This window comes from Pleurodeles waltl, chromosome 10 (assembly GCF_031143425.1).
Source record: "Pleurodeles waltl isolate 20211129_DDA chromosome 10, aPleWal1.hap1.20221129, whole genome shotgun sequence".
In the NCBI taxonomy this organism is placed as follows: Eukaryota; Metazoa; Chordata; class Amphibia; order Caudata; family Salamandridae; genus Pleurodeles; species Pleurodeles waltl.
In genome coordinates, this window is record NC_090449.1 from 551,992,894 (window position 1) to 552,006,131 (window position 13,238).

Consider the following 13,238-nt stretch of genomic DNA (forward strand, 5'->3'; position numbering starts at 1 on the left):
TAAGTCTAAAAGTTAGCTACCCAGTCTTATTCTTTAAAGATACTAATCTAAAACGCCAAATTGATTCGAGAAAGTTTGCCACTGGAAAGACTGCCTGGACAGATGAGTCAGATTTAAAAATTCTCTCAGCATGAAGATAGGACCTGACACCTATAGATTTGCAAAGCGGGATGATCCAAAGGACTCTTTGTTTGTGGTATGCATGGCAATGAAAAAAAACATGTGAAACTGATTTTTCACTTTTACAGCCCATCGGACAGAACTTGGATCTGTTGGTGGAACTAAGCCATTTGTACGTTAAAGAGCATAAAGGGAGAGACCCTATTCTGAATCTGACAAAAAGAGCTTGTGCGAATGGAGATAGTGCTATGTCCATGAAGGGCTCAAATTCGTAATGGCATTTGATTGATAAATAACTATCAGACATAGACAGCGGAACAATCTCAATAAATTGCATAGTCTGGACATTGTGCCAAAAAGCATCCTTCAGTACCTGCACCGCATTTTTAGGAATGGAGGATGGATCCAGCCAATAGGACCCTAGACCAAGGTGATTTAAAGACTGTTTGACATAAGCACACCATTTAGTTTCGATGATAATATTACTGCCCACCAATTTGAGAAGCCCGCAACGAAATGGAGAAAGGGCGTCTGTTGACCAAAGCTGGATCCAAAATAACAAGAGCCTTAAAGCAGCAATCTGCGAGATGGAAAGAAGGTTTAAATCCATTCGGATGGGCAGGGATGGAGTGCTGGAGGGAACTTTTAGCAAAATTTTCAAGAATTGATTTTCTGCCCTTGCCAAGTTCACCAGATTACAGTGGCCCCAAAGTTCGGCACCATATAGGGCACGCCCCCCGGCTTGAGATTTGTATATTTCAAGGGGGGGAGACATTGCAAATTTGGGAGATCTAGAGGCAAATCTTACAATGCCACCCGCCCTTTGCTTCAAGCACAATAAGGATTTCTGGCGGTGAGCATGCCAAAGATGCGAGTCTTCCAATTTAATACCCAAGTAGTCGAAGGTGCCCACTCTTTCCAGGGGAGCGCCTTCTAGGTATACCGGCCTCTTCATTTTACACCTGTTGTCCCCAAAGACCATGTATTTTGTTTTTGCTGAGTTGATTTCCAACCCATGGTCCTTGCAAAACTCCGTAAATCGAGAGAGCAATCTGGAAAGGCCCATAGCAGTTTGTGAGAGTAGCAGAGTGTCATCCGCAAACAGAAGACAAGGTAACTTCTGCCCACCCAAACTTGGGGCATCACCGTGGCAATCTGAGAGGTAAGGAATACATGCATTAATAAACAGTAAAAATAGGGTAGGCGCAAGAACGCACCCCTGCCTCACACCTCGAGCTGTTGGAAAAGTTGGGGACAGATCGCCAGCCGGACCCCAGCGAACTCTGGCATAGTTATCAGAATAAAGATCTTTAATAATGTTGATCATAGAACCCGGAACTCCTTTGTTGCTCAGGACCTCCCAGAGCTTGACACGCGGGACAAGGTCGAACGCAGATTTCAAATCAACAAAGGCCACAAATAGTTGGCCTTGGTCTGCGTCTACGGTCTTCCACTTGATGGTAGTAAATCGGAAGACCTGATCGATGGTGCTGACCTTGTCCCTAAATCCAGCCTGAAGATGACTTAAAACCAGTTTTTTCGGTATCCAGCATTTTAATCTGGATAGCAGCTGGAAAGAAAATATTTTTTGCAAGTTGTCTAATAGACTGATAGGTCTATAATATCCTGGGGAGCTCTTATCTCCCTTTTTGTGGATGGGGACTATAATTGCCACCTTCCACGAGTCCGGGTAGGATTGAGTTGTCAAAACAATATTCGATACCCTATTGATGTACCGGGTCCATACGGATAAGTCTGATTTATACAGATCAGAAGGAATACCGTCTAAACCAGGAGTCTTTCCTGTTTTTTGGGCACAAATTGCAAGCTGTGTTTCTTTTAGGGTAAACGGCGGCACAGCAGGAAGACACGAAAAAGAATCAATAGGAGTATTGTCCAAATCCGGACAGGACCCATACAGTTCCCCAAAATGGGAGAGCCAAGTTTCTGCATCAATGTGGCACTCAGGAATATGTGGAAAAATAAAATATCGCACCCTCATGCAATTACTGTGCCTTGACATCTGGACATCCATTTTGAGAGTAAGCATCCATTTTGAGAATGTGTTGACATTTTGGAGAATACAGCTGAAGATAAATTGCAACGTGTGATGTGCTCTAGGCCTTAGGCAGGATGTTAGCCACCCACATAGCTGTGGTTAAGCCGATTCTTCCGTTTCTAAGAAAAAGCTCGCTTCGACAGAATAACCTGTGGTTGGAAGAAAGTCACGCTTGTTTTCCCTTGTACTCTATTTTTTACCCCACGCTTCTGACATTTCTCCGTCTGCATGCTAGCTTCACATATTTCCACTGACGCACATCGGAGTGTTCCAGCTTCACATATTTCCACTGACGCATATAGACTGTTTTGTTTTTTTTCCTCTTTTTAAAGTTTGCTTGATGGAAAATTACCGAATACTGCCATTTGCTTGTGTTGTGCAAGAAATGTATAAAAGCTGCAAGCTGCGCAATGTTGGGCAGACCACTCCCTAACCCGCTTGGTGAGGGAGCTCTCCCTTAACTCGAGTTATTGAAATAAACCCTGATTATACTCCACGTCCCGGACTCTGTCTCCTTCCTCATTTACCTATTACTAGAAAATTATGAAATAAGATAAGGTAAAATAAATTATTTACCACATTTTTGGCGCCCGAACAGGGACCTTCCCTTCTCTACACGCGCCGGTTTTTGCCGGCCGCGGTGTTTTCCCCTGTTTCCTCTCTTGACGGACTTCAGGTGCACCCGGTGGGGATTTCCCACCGAATTCCTTCGGAGATGCGGGGGATTTACTGAGACCGGCATACATATGAGGCGGTGAGAGACGCGGGAGGTCCATACCCGAGCCCGACATCGAGGAGTTGAGGAGTCCGAGACGTCTGAGATCCCTGACACGCGCAGCGTCTGGATTCGATCGAAAATTCTGGATTTGCTGTTCGGTGAGTATTACTGAATAGTATCAAGACGTTTTCCGATTAAGGAAACGGTAAAGGTATAGATTTAGTAACAAAATGTCGTTGTTTACCAAATTTAAGACTAAATCTAAGGCTAAAAAGTTTTTAGAAAAAGAGGTGGTTCTTCCACCTAAGGACACGCCAGCTAGATTTATGTATAATAAACATGGCATGTCGGCAATAGTCTTTTTGGACTTATGGGTGGAATATACTGAAAAGTTGGAAGAAAGATACCGGTGGCCCATCAACGGGACCTTCGATATAGAAAGTGTCCTTAAGGTAGAGGAACAGTTGTTCAAAAAGAAAGCGAGACAGGCTCAGTTAGATTCTGTGGAATGGTGGAGGAAAGAAGCCCATAGGAGACAGGAGAAAGCTCAGAATAAAGTTGAAAAAGTGCAGAAAATGTCAGAAAAAGCGAAGTCAGACGAATTATTGCAGACAGGAAAGGAAACAGTTCTTGACCAAACAATTAGAGAAAAACAAGGAAATATGACCGGTCTGTATCCGGTATTACCTAAATGTGAGGTTGCTGGTCAGGTTAAATTGAAACATGGTCCCCTTCCCAGCGCTCCTATAGATTTTGAAGAGGCACCCCTCATAGACTTATTGGACGTACCACCCCCGTATTCTACTGATATGCGGCCTGTCCATCCTGGACCTGGTCAAGCGGTAACACCTCCCCCAACTATAATTGACAACCTTTCAGAACGCACCCGACACCTTTCGCTGGAAGAGACAGCGGGAGGAGACGAAGCAGCGGGCGGGGAGGATAAAGTGCAGTGTCCCTATGATCCATTATATAAAAGATATCCCGCTTTGGATGAACCAGGAAAACAGTTAGTTGATAGTTGGACTAAAATAGAGAAAATGCCTGCAGTACAAAGTACCATTGACAGTATGATTGAATATATGTTACGAGGTGGAGATTCCACCGCATATACAGATGTTATGAAGGGGAAAAATAAGAGACAAAAAAGGCACATATATACTTTCATGACACTTCTTTTTGCACGATATTTCCAGGCAAATGGTTTGAAAATTCCTACAAAATTAGCAGACATTATTAATGACCTTAATGAAAAAACTGAAGAAGTAGAGGAAGAAATAGATGGAGCAGTAGATACCTTATTGGGCCTTATGGTACAACAACAACGTAAATTCAAAGAGGGTCCCCCACGATCTACTAAGCAATGTCCACTTCGTGGGGACCTCGGAAAAAGAGAAAAATTTACCCCCTCTACGTATACAACTGTTTCCTTTTTTCCCGAGGCCCCAACGAGTGAAGAATTATATGAGGAAACAGAGGAAGCCTTAGAATGGTTCCTTGATCAGGAACCTCCCTTGACAGTTGAGGAGCAGGAATTAGCTCGTACCGCCACCCTGTGGACCTCGCAACCAAAAATATACAATCCAGATGTCATTGCCCAGTTATTTTCTAATCTCCCACTTATGCAACGTAGATTGGCCAGTATATATATGACCCAACACTTGATGACGCTAAATAAAATAATTAGACCCCATCAAAAGGCCCTCGAAGATTTATTGTCTAAGTGCACGTCCTTAACATTCGTACAAGACCCAAGTCTGTTTTTGAACATATTCCTTGAGGCTAGACAGGAGTATCATGACGAAGTAACACGAACACTTCTTCGGTCACGACACCAGGATTTACAACAGAAAGACACACTTCGTCATTTTCCTCTCAGAGAGGTACACCCACGAACAGATGTTGGAAATAACTTGCACAGAGTTTTTGTGTATACCCCCCTTACTAAAATGGAAATTATGAAAATGAAAGAAATGGTTCCTTCCCATTCTAAGGATCCTACAGGATTCTTTAAAGAACTCGCGGATGTCCTTACGATGGGAACATACACATTAGCGGATATGACAATCATGTTGAAACACTTGTTGCCCTCGGGGATTTATGAAAAATTGAGAGAGAAAAACTGGATAGTTGATGCTGGTGAATTAAATTGGGCAACTCTTGAAACACGTGAAAATGAGCGCGCACCGGGGGGAGATATACACCGGGATATAAAGGCGTTGCCAGGTCTTATTCTCAAAGTATTACCCCAACTCCTTACTACTAAAAAAGAGGATTGGGACGCCATTTCGGCTTGTAAGCAAAAACCTGGTGAGGATACTGGGGATTATTATTCCCGATTAGAGGAATGTTTCGCTATCAATAGCGGTCTTAAACCAAATAGTGACTCTTACCCCCACCTGTTTGTGTCCAAATTGGTAGAAAATAGCTTGCCTAAACTAAAAGAAAGGGTTCAAAGAGTTGAAAGCTCCTGGCAGGCTCAGACTCCCTCCCAAGTTTTACGAATATTACAATATCATCAAAATAGACTGAGGGAGGAAGAAGAGCGTGAAAAAACAAGACTGAAAGAAACTAAGATAAGAGCTTTAGTCGCACAGACTGTAATGCCCAGAACAGGCCCGCAGCCACAACAACAAAAGACAACAACTACCTCCAAGGGTGTTTGTAATTACTGTAAGAAACAAGGACACTATGTCAAAGACTTACAAGGGAATGTAACATGTCCTGTTCTGAAACACAATTTGGCCACCGGTAAAACGTTATCTAGACCCCATGTTCCTCGGGAACAATACAGAACAGAGGGAAGAGTTCCCAAGAGCCAGGATAGAGAAATAAAACAGAGCGCACAGATGTACATGAATGGAGAGGATAATGGGTATGCCGATTTTCCCAGTTTCTTCTGAAGTTGCCCAGGGAGGGAAGAGGATAAATTGCCCCTTATCCCTATACCTGTGGACCAGACTGGTCCATATGTGGACGTTCACCTCCTGGGACAAGAAAATAAGTTTTTATTGGATACCGGGGCAAGCAAAACAACAATTGATCATAATGAACTGCCTCAAGCACCACTGTCAGGAAATAAAAATGTTTCCCTAGGTTTTTCAGGTCAGCCCATTACTAGTAGTACTTCAGAGCCCTTACCTTTACAAGTCGGCCCCCTCACCACGACCACCGATCTTCTTTTAACAGATGCTTGCCCCGAAAATTTGCTAGGCATTAAACAACTGAAAGAATTGGGAGCTATTATAGTATGCTCCCCCCAGGACGTACGCCTTTTCTTAAGAGATTTTAAAGGCCACTATACCGTTAGAGAGTTGGATCCTCGGCTTGCACACCTTCCCCCCGAATTGTGGGCCACCAGCTCCACCTCGGTTGGGCGAATGACTATTGCACCTCACAAAATTATATTGAAAGATGGAGCCATACTACCACGATTACGCCAGTATAAAATACCTCCGCAAGCTGAGAGAGATCTCATTTCCATTATAGAAGATCTCATCAAAGCAGGGGTAGTGATAGAAGTACCTTCAAACACAGTTAATTCCCCTGTATTACCAGTAGTAAAGAAAGTCCAACAAGGTGAAAATCCCAGTTATAGACTGGTAGTTGATTTACGAGAACTCAATAAGTGTGTGGTGTCCCAACATCCTGTTGTACCAGATATCTCCACACTTTTAACTACTATTGATTGTGAGGCATCTTATTTCACCGTCATCGACCTCAAGAATGCGTTCTTCAGCGTACCCATACATGAAGATAGCCAGTATTTGTTCGGGTTCTCACTGTCCGGAAGGAGCTTCCGGTTTACACGAGCTCCTCAGGGCTTTACTGACAGCCCGAGCATCTACAGTCAGGCATTAAAAAGACAATTAGACACTATACAAATGCCTCAAAATACTGCACTCCTGCAATACGTTGATGATTTACTCATCACGGCTCGCTCTGAACAGTCATGTGTACAAGCTTCGTTAATTGTATTAACGTTTCTTGCTGAAAATGGTCATAAGGTGTCACCAAACAAATTACAGTTTTGTCAACAGCAAGTGGCCTACTTAGGGCACTTGCTGTCGAAGGAGGGTAGACAACTAACACAAGAAAGAATACAGTTGGTACTAAATATACCCCAACCAAAAACACAGAAACAAGTACGTGAATTCATAGGATTAACATCCTACTGCAGACAATGGATCCCTCAGTTTGCATTAATATCTAAACCACTTGTACACCTCACAACATTGGAAGCAAGTGCAACACCCCAACTTCCCTGGACAGAGGAACATACACACGCATTCCAAACGTTGAAACAAGCAATGTGTCAGGCTCCTGTATTAGCTACCCCCGATTACCACAAAGATTTTACATTATTTGTTACTGAGAAAAATGGGACTGCTTTATCAGTTCTTACACAGGAACAAGCAGGCAAACAAAGGCCGTGCGGATATTTTTCATCCACTCTGGATCCAGTAGCGCAAGCCCTTCCTGCATGCCTGAAAGCTGTAGCAGCGACAGCCCAAGCTATCAGACAAAGTGACACCATAGTATTAGGACACCCACTAGTAGTAAGGGTTCCTCATGCAGTGGAACTACTACTCAATAGAACACAGACTCAACATTTGACCATAGCCAGATTGACAGGGTATGAACTGACACTGTTCCAACCCCACATTCAAATACTTAGATGTAATACCCTGAATCCAGCGACACTCTTACCTCTCCCTGAAGAGACAGACGGAGTACATGATTGTATAGAAGTGATTGAACAAGTGACAAAACCAAGATCAGACCTAAGAGATATTCCTTTAAAAGAGGCGGAACAAAATATATATGTGGACGGCTCATGTAGAAGAAATGAAAAAGGGGAACTGAAAGCGGCCTATGCAGTAACCACAAAAACACAGGTACTAGAATGTCGACAAATACCAATTCTCTCGGCGCAGGCGGCAGAATTAATAGCCTTGAGTAGAGCTTGTCACATAGGGAAGAGAAAAAAGATAAACATTTACACCGACTCACAGTATGCCTTTGGGGTAGTACACAATTTCGGAACGCTATGGAGAGAAAGAGGCTTCATGACATCCCATGGATCAAAAATACAACATGCAGACCTCATAACACAGTTATTGGACGACATACACTTGCCCGAACAAATAGCTGTAATTAAATGCAAAGCACATTCAAAGGGAACAGACGATGTCGCTATGGGAAATGCCTTAGCCGACCAAACAGCTCAGGAAATGACGCAGAAGGACGTAGAAAAAGGGTCACCCCATGACCTTGCATTTATAGGACATACACAAACTACCAGAGATACCGCTATTGATATACTAGACATACAGAGTCATGCTACAAAAGAAGAAAAAGAAAAATGGAAAAAGGAGGGAGGGATCTTGACAGACCAGGGATGGATGGTGCCACACAAAGCAGTCTGGTATCTACCGGACGCCATGGTACAGATCATTATAGAAACAATACATGGGCCAGCCCATCTAGGAGAAAAGGCTATGCTAGATGCAACAAGATCTATATGGGACAATAAGCACCTTAGAGCCGCAGCCAAAAACAAGGTCCAAACATGCATGATATGTTGCCAGTACAACATCGGGAAGGGTGTGACAGTAGGCTCAGGAGGATTTCATCCTCCAGAACATCCTTTTGAGGTCATACAAATGGACTCTATACAAATGGAAAGATGCAGAGGATACAAGTATGTCCTTGTAGTAGTATGTACATTAACAAGGTGGACAGAAGCCTACCCCGTACCTGATTATACTGCCAACACCACTGCCAAACAATTGATTAAGGAATACTTTCCTAGGTTTGGTCTACCTCGAGTTATATACTCTGACAATGGCCAACCATTCTCATCTGAATTAATGAAGAAAATTTCGCTCTTGCTGGGATACCAGTGGAAATTCCACTGCGTACGCCATCCACAGGCAGCTGGTTTAGTCGAGCGACACAACCAAACGCTAAAAAACAAATTGGCAAAAATTTGTGCTGATAAGAAAGTTGATTGGATAACAGCTTTACCCGTAGCATTGTTCTACATGAGAATGGTTCCCCATTCCAGGACTGGACTAGCTCCCTATGAGATCGTTTTTGGCAGACCACCTAACATATGGGGGACACCGCGAGCTAAGGCTATAACAGACATTGAACTACCTGTGTTGACAGATTATCTGGCTTCTTTGATGTCTGCACTTCAATCTTGTCGTTCACAGGTTGCAGCTGCATTTCCTGATAATACCGAACCCAAAGAACACCAGATCAGACCGGGAGACTGGGTCCTCATCCGGAATTTTGATCGCGCGACGCCTCTTGAGCCCAGGTGGAAGGAACCCAAGCTCGTTCTACTGGTTACCCGAACAGCCGTGAAAGTCGAAGGACGGAAGGGCTGGTTACACGCCAGCCACTGTAAGAAATACTTTTCTAAAGAAGGGGCAGAGGACACCTTGCCTCACCTGATTCCAAAACATTCCGAACAATTGACATTACCCACAGAAGAAACTCCCCAACAGTTATACAAGTCGAAACTTAGGTCTTCTTCCCGAGCCCAGGTCACTTAAGTCCAAACAAGCTCCTCTTGTTGGTGAAACGGCAGGGGCTCAAGGGAGATACGCCTAATGGCAAGGCTTGTGACAAAAACAAGGATGGAACAAAAGAGATTAAGGGACAAATATAAGAGAAGAATGTGTGCTGGGAAAAATATTTTTGTATTGATATTAATGTTTTTGTTGGCAGCAATAGCATGTGTGAGTTGGATACTGTATGTGGTTTTTCCTCCAAGCAAACGAGTTCAGACACCCCTTAATGACACTCAAGAACACACACATCACGATCTTCCACCTCATGAGTTGGCATATAGAGTAGCGATGCAGAACAACACCTTTGTGAAGCTATTACACTACTCACATCAAGTGGTTAATACCACTAATTGCTGGGTATGTGGACAGATTCCCCCTCACCAAGACGAAGGGGGAATGCCATTAACACCATTTCCATTCTCATATAACGGCTCATGCGAGGCCTGGTTCGCCCTGATCACAGCTTATAACAGGTCTGAGATGCGAAAAGATCAAAAGGACTGGCCCTGGGGTAATCTAAACGCTGTCCTTCAAAAGGTCTGTTATCCTGATGAGGAAGGGTTGCCACAGGCTAATGGAACGGTATTCGAAAGCGAAGAATACCGACGGGATGACTTGACTTTTAAGCTGAAAAAGTCCAGGTCTCAAGGAGAGGGAGGGCCAATAACCATATCCGTTTTCAAAGTAAAAGGACACCTGTGCATCCAGAAGACTGGCACTATCTCTGTAGGATACAGTGAATGCAATTCTACTGTGAAATTTACGGATCATGGTCGGTCCTCATTTCAGACCACCAGACATACCTATTTCATTTGCGGCCAGTCTGCCTATGTCCGTCTTCCCTACAACTGGGGGGGGAGATGTTATATATCCTTCTTATTGCCACCTGTTTTCCTTGCCTCTTCAACGTACCACAAGGATCATCGAATTAGTACAGGGAGGTACAAGAGGTATATAGATACATCTGGAATAGATCAAACTGAAACTGCTGCGGAACAATATACTGATTTTAATAGAGGTTTTTTCTTCTTCATCGGACCAGTGCAGAACAGTAAGCTTATACGTAGACTTACTCGAACAGTAGAGGCAGTTGTGAATCAGACTATAGCCGCTTTGGGGAACTTGACCCAGGAACAATCCGCTATCAGAATGGTAGCGCTCCAGAATCGTCTTGTTCTCGACGTCATACTAGCGGAGAAGGGCGGGGCTTGTAAAATTATCGGGTCGAGCTGTTGCATTTTCATTCCCGATAACGCCCCTTCAGTCTATAAAGCTATTTCCAAATTACACAAAATAGCATCAGGATTACACCAGGAACCAGGCACCTGGACTTGGTCAGGATGGTTTTGGGGGTTGGTATCCTCCTGGGGCTGGAAGTTACTATCCATAGTTGGGATAATATTCGCAGTACTTATGGGGTGTTGTCTCTGCATACAATGTGGTCCACCGCTCTGTGGATTGTGTATTACCCTGTGCACTCCTAGAAGACATACTCCGGAGGAAGAAAATGCCAGGATCTACCTCAATGGCCTGTACTGACAGTGATTGCACTCTGGTGCAAGGAGGGGATGTGGAAAAATAAAATATCGCACCCTCATGCAATTACTGTGCCTTGACATCTGGACATCCATTTTGAGAGTAAGCATCCATTTTGAGAATGTGTTGACATTTTGGAGAATACAGCTGAAGATAAATTGCAACGTGTGATGTGCTCTAGGCCTTAGGCAGGATGTTAGCCACCCACATAGCTGTGGTTAAGCCGATTCTTCCGTTTCTAAGAAAAAGCTCGCTTCGACAGAATAACCTGTGGTTGGAAGAAAGTCACGCTTGTTTTCCCTTGTACTCTATTTTTTACCCCACGCTTCTGACATTTCTCCGTCTGCATGCTAGCTTCACATATTTCCACTGACGCACATCGGAGTGTTCCAGCTTCACATATTTCCACTGACGCATATAGACGGTTTTGTTTTTTTTCCTCTTTTTAAAGTTTGCTTGATGGAAAATTACCGAATACTGCCATTTGCTTGTGTTGTGCAAGAAATGTATAAAAGCTGCAAGCTGCGCAATGTTGGGCAGACCACTCCCTAACCCGCTTGGTGAGGGAGCTCTCCCTTAACTCGAGTTATTGAAATAAACCCTGATTATACTCCACGTCCCGGACTCTGTCTCCTTCCTCATTTACCTATTACTAGAAAATTATGAAATAAGATAAGGTAAAATAAATTATTTACCACATTTTTGGCGCCCGAACAGGGACCTTCCCTTCTCTACACGTGCCGGTTTTTGCCGGCCGCGGTGTTTTCCCCTGTTTCCTCTCTTGACGGACTTCAGGTGCACCCGGTGGGGATTTCCCACCGAATTCCTTCGGAGATGCGGGGGATTTACTGAGACCGGCATACATATGAGGCGGTGAGAGACGCGGGAGGTCCATACCCGAGCCCGACATCGAGGAGTTGAGGAGTCCGAGACGTCTGAGATCCCTGACACGCGCAGCGTCTGGATTCGATCGAAAATTCTGGATTTGCCGTTCGGTGAGTATTACTGAATAGTATCAAGACGTTTTCCGATTAAGGAAACGGTAAAGGTATAGATTTAGTAACAAAATGTCGTTGTTTACCAAATTTAAGACTAAATCTAAGGCTAAAAAGTTTTTAGAAAAAGAGGTGGTTCTTCCACCTAAGGACACGCCAGCTAGATTTATGTATAATAAACATGGCATGTCGGCAATAGTCTTTTTGGACTTATGGGTGGAATATACTGAAAAGTTGGAAGAAAGATACCGGTGGCCCATCAACGGGACCTTCGATATAGAAAGTGTCCTTAAGGTAGAGGAACAGTTGTTCAAAAAGAAAGCGAGACAGGCTCAGTTAGATTCTGTGGAATGGTGGAGGAAAGAAGCCCATAGGAGACAGGAGAAAGCTCAGAATAAAGTTGAAAAAGCGCAGAAAATGTCAGAAAAAGCGAAGTCAGACGAATTATTGCAGACAGGAAAGGAAACAGTTCTTGACCAAACAATTAGAGAAAAACAAGGAAATATGACCGGTCTGTATCCGGTATTACCTAAATGTGAGGTTGCTGGTCAGGTTAAATTGAAACATGGTCCCCTTCCCAGCGCTCCTATAGATTTTGAAGAGGCACCCCTCATAGACTTATTGGACGTACCACCCCCGTATTCTACTGATATGCGGCCCGTCCATCCTGGACCTGGTCAAGCGGTAACACCTCCCCCAACTATAATTGACAACCTTTCAGAACGCACCCGACACCTTTCGCTGGAAGAGACAGCGGGAGGAGACGAAGCAGCGGGCGGGGAGGATAAAGTGCAGTGTCCCTATGATCCATTATATAAAAGATATCCCGCTTTGGATGAACCAGGAAAACAGTTAGTTGATAGTTGGACTAAAATAGAGAAAATGCCTGCAGTACAAAGTACCATTGACAGTATGATTGAATATATGTTACGAGGTGGAGATTCCACCGCATATACAGATGTTATGAAGGGGAAAAATAAGAGACAAAAAAGGCACATATATACTTTCATGACACTTCTTTTTGCACGATATTTCCAGGCAAATGGTTTGAAAATTCCTACAAAATTAGCAGACATTATTAATGACCTTAATGAAAAAACTGAAGAAGTAGAGGAAGAAATAGATGGAGCAGTAGATACCTTATTGGGCCTTATGGTACAACAACAACGTAAATTCAAAGAGGGTCCCCCACGATCTACTAAGCAATGTCCACTTTGTGGGGACCT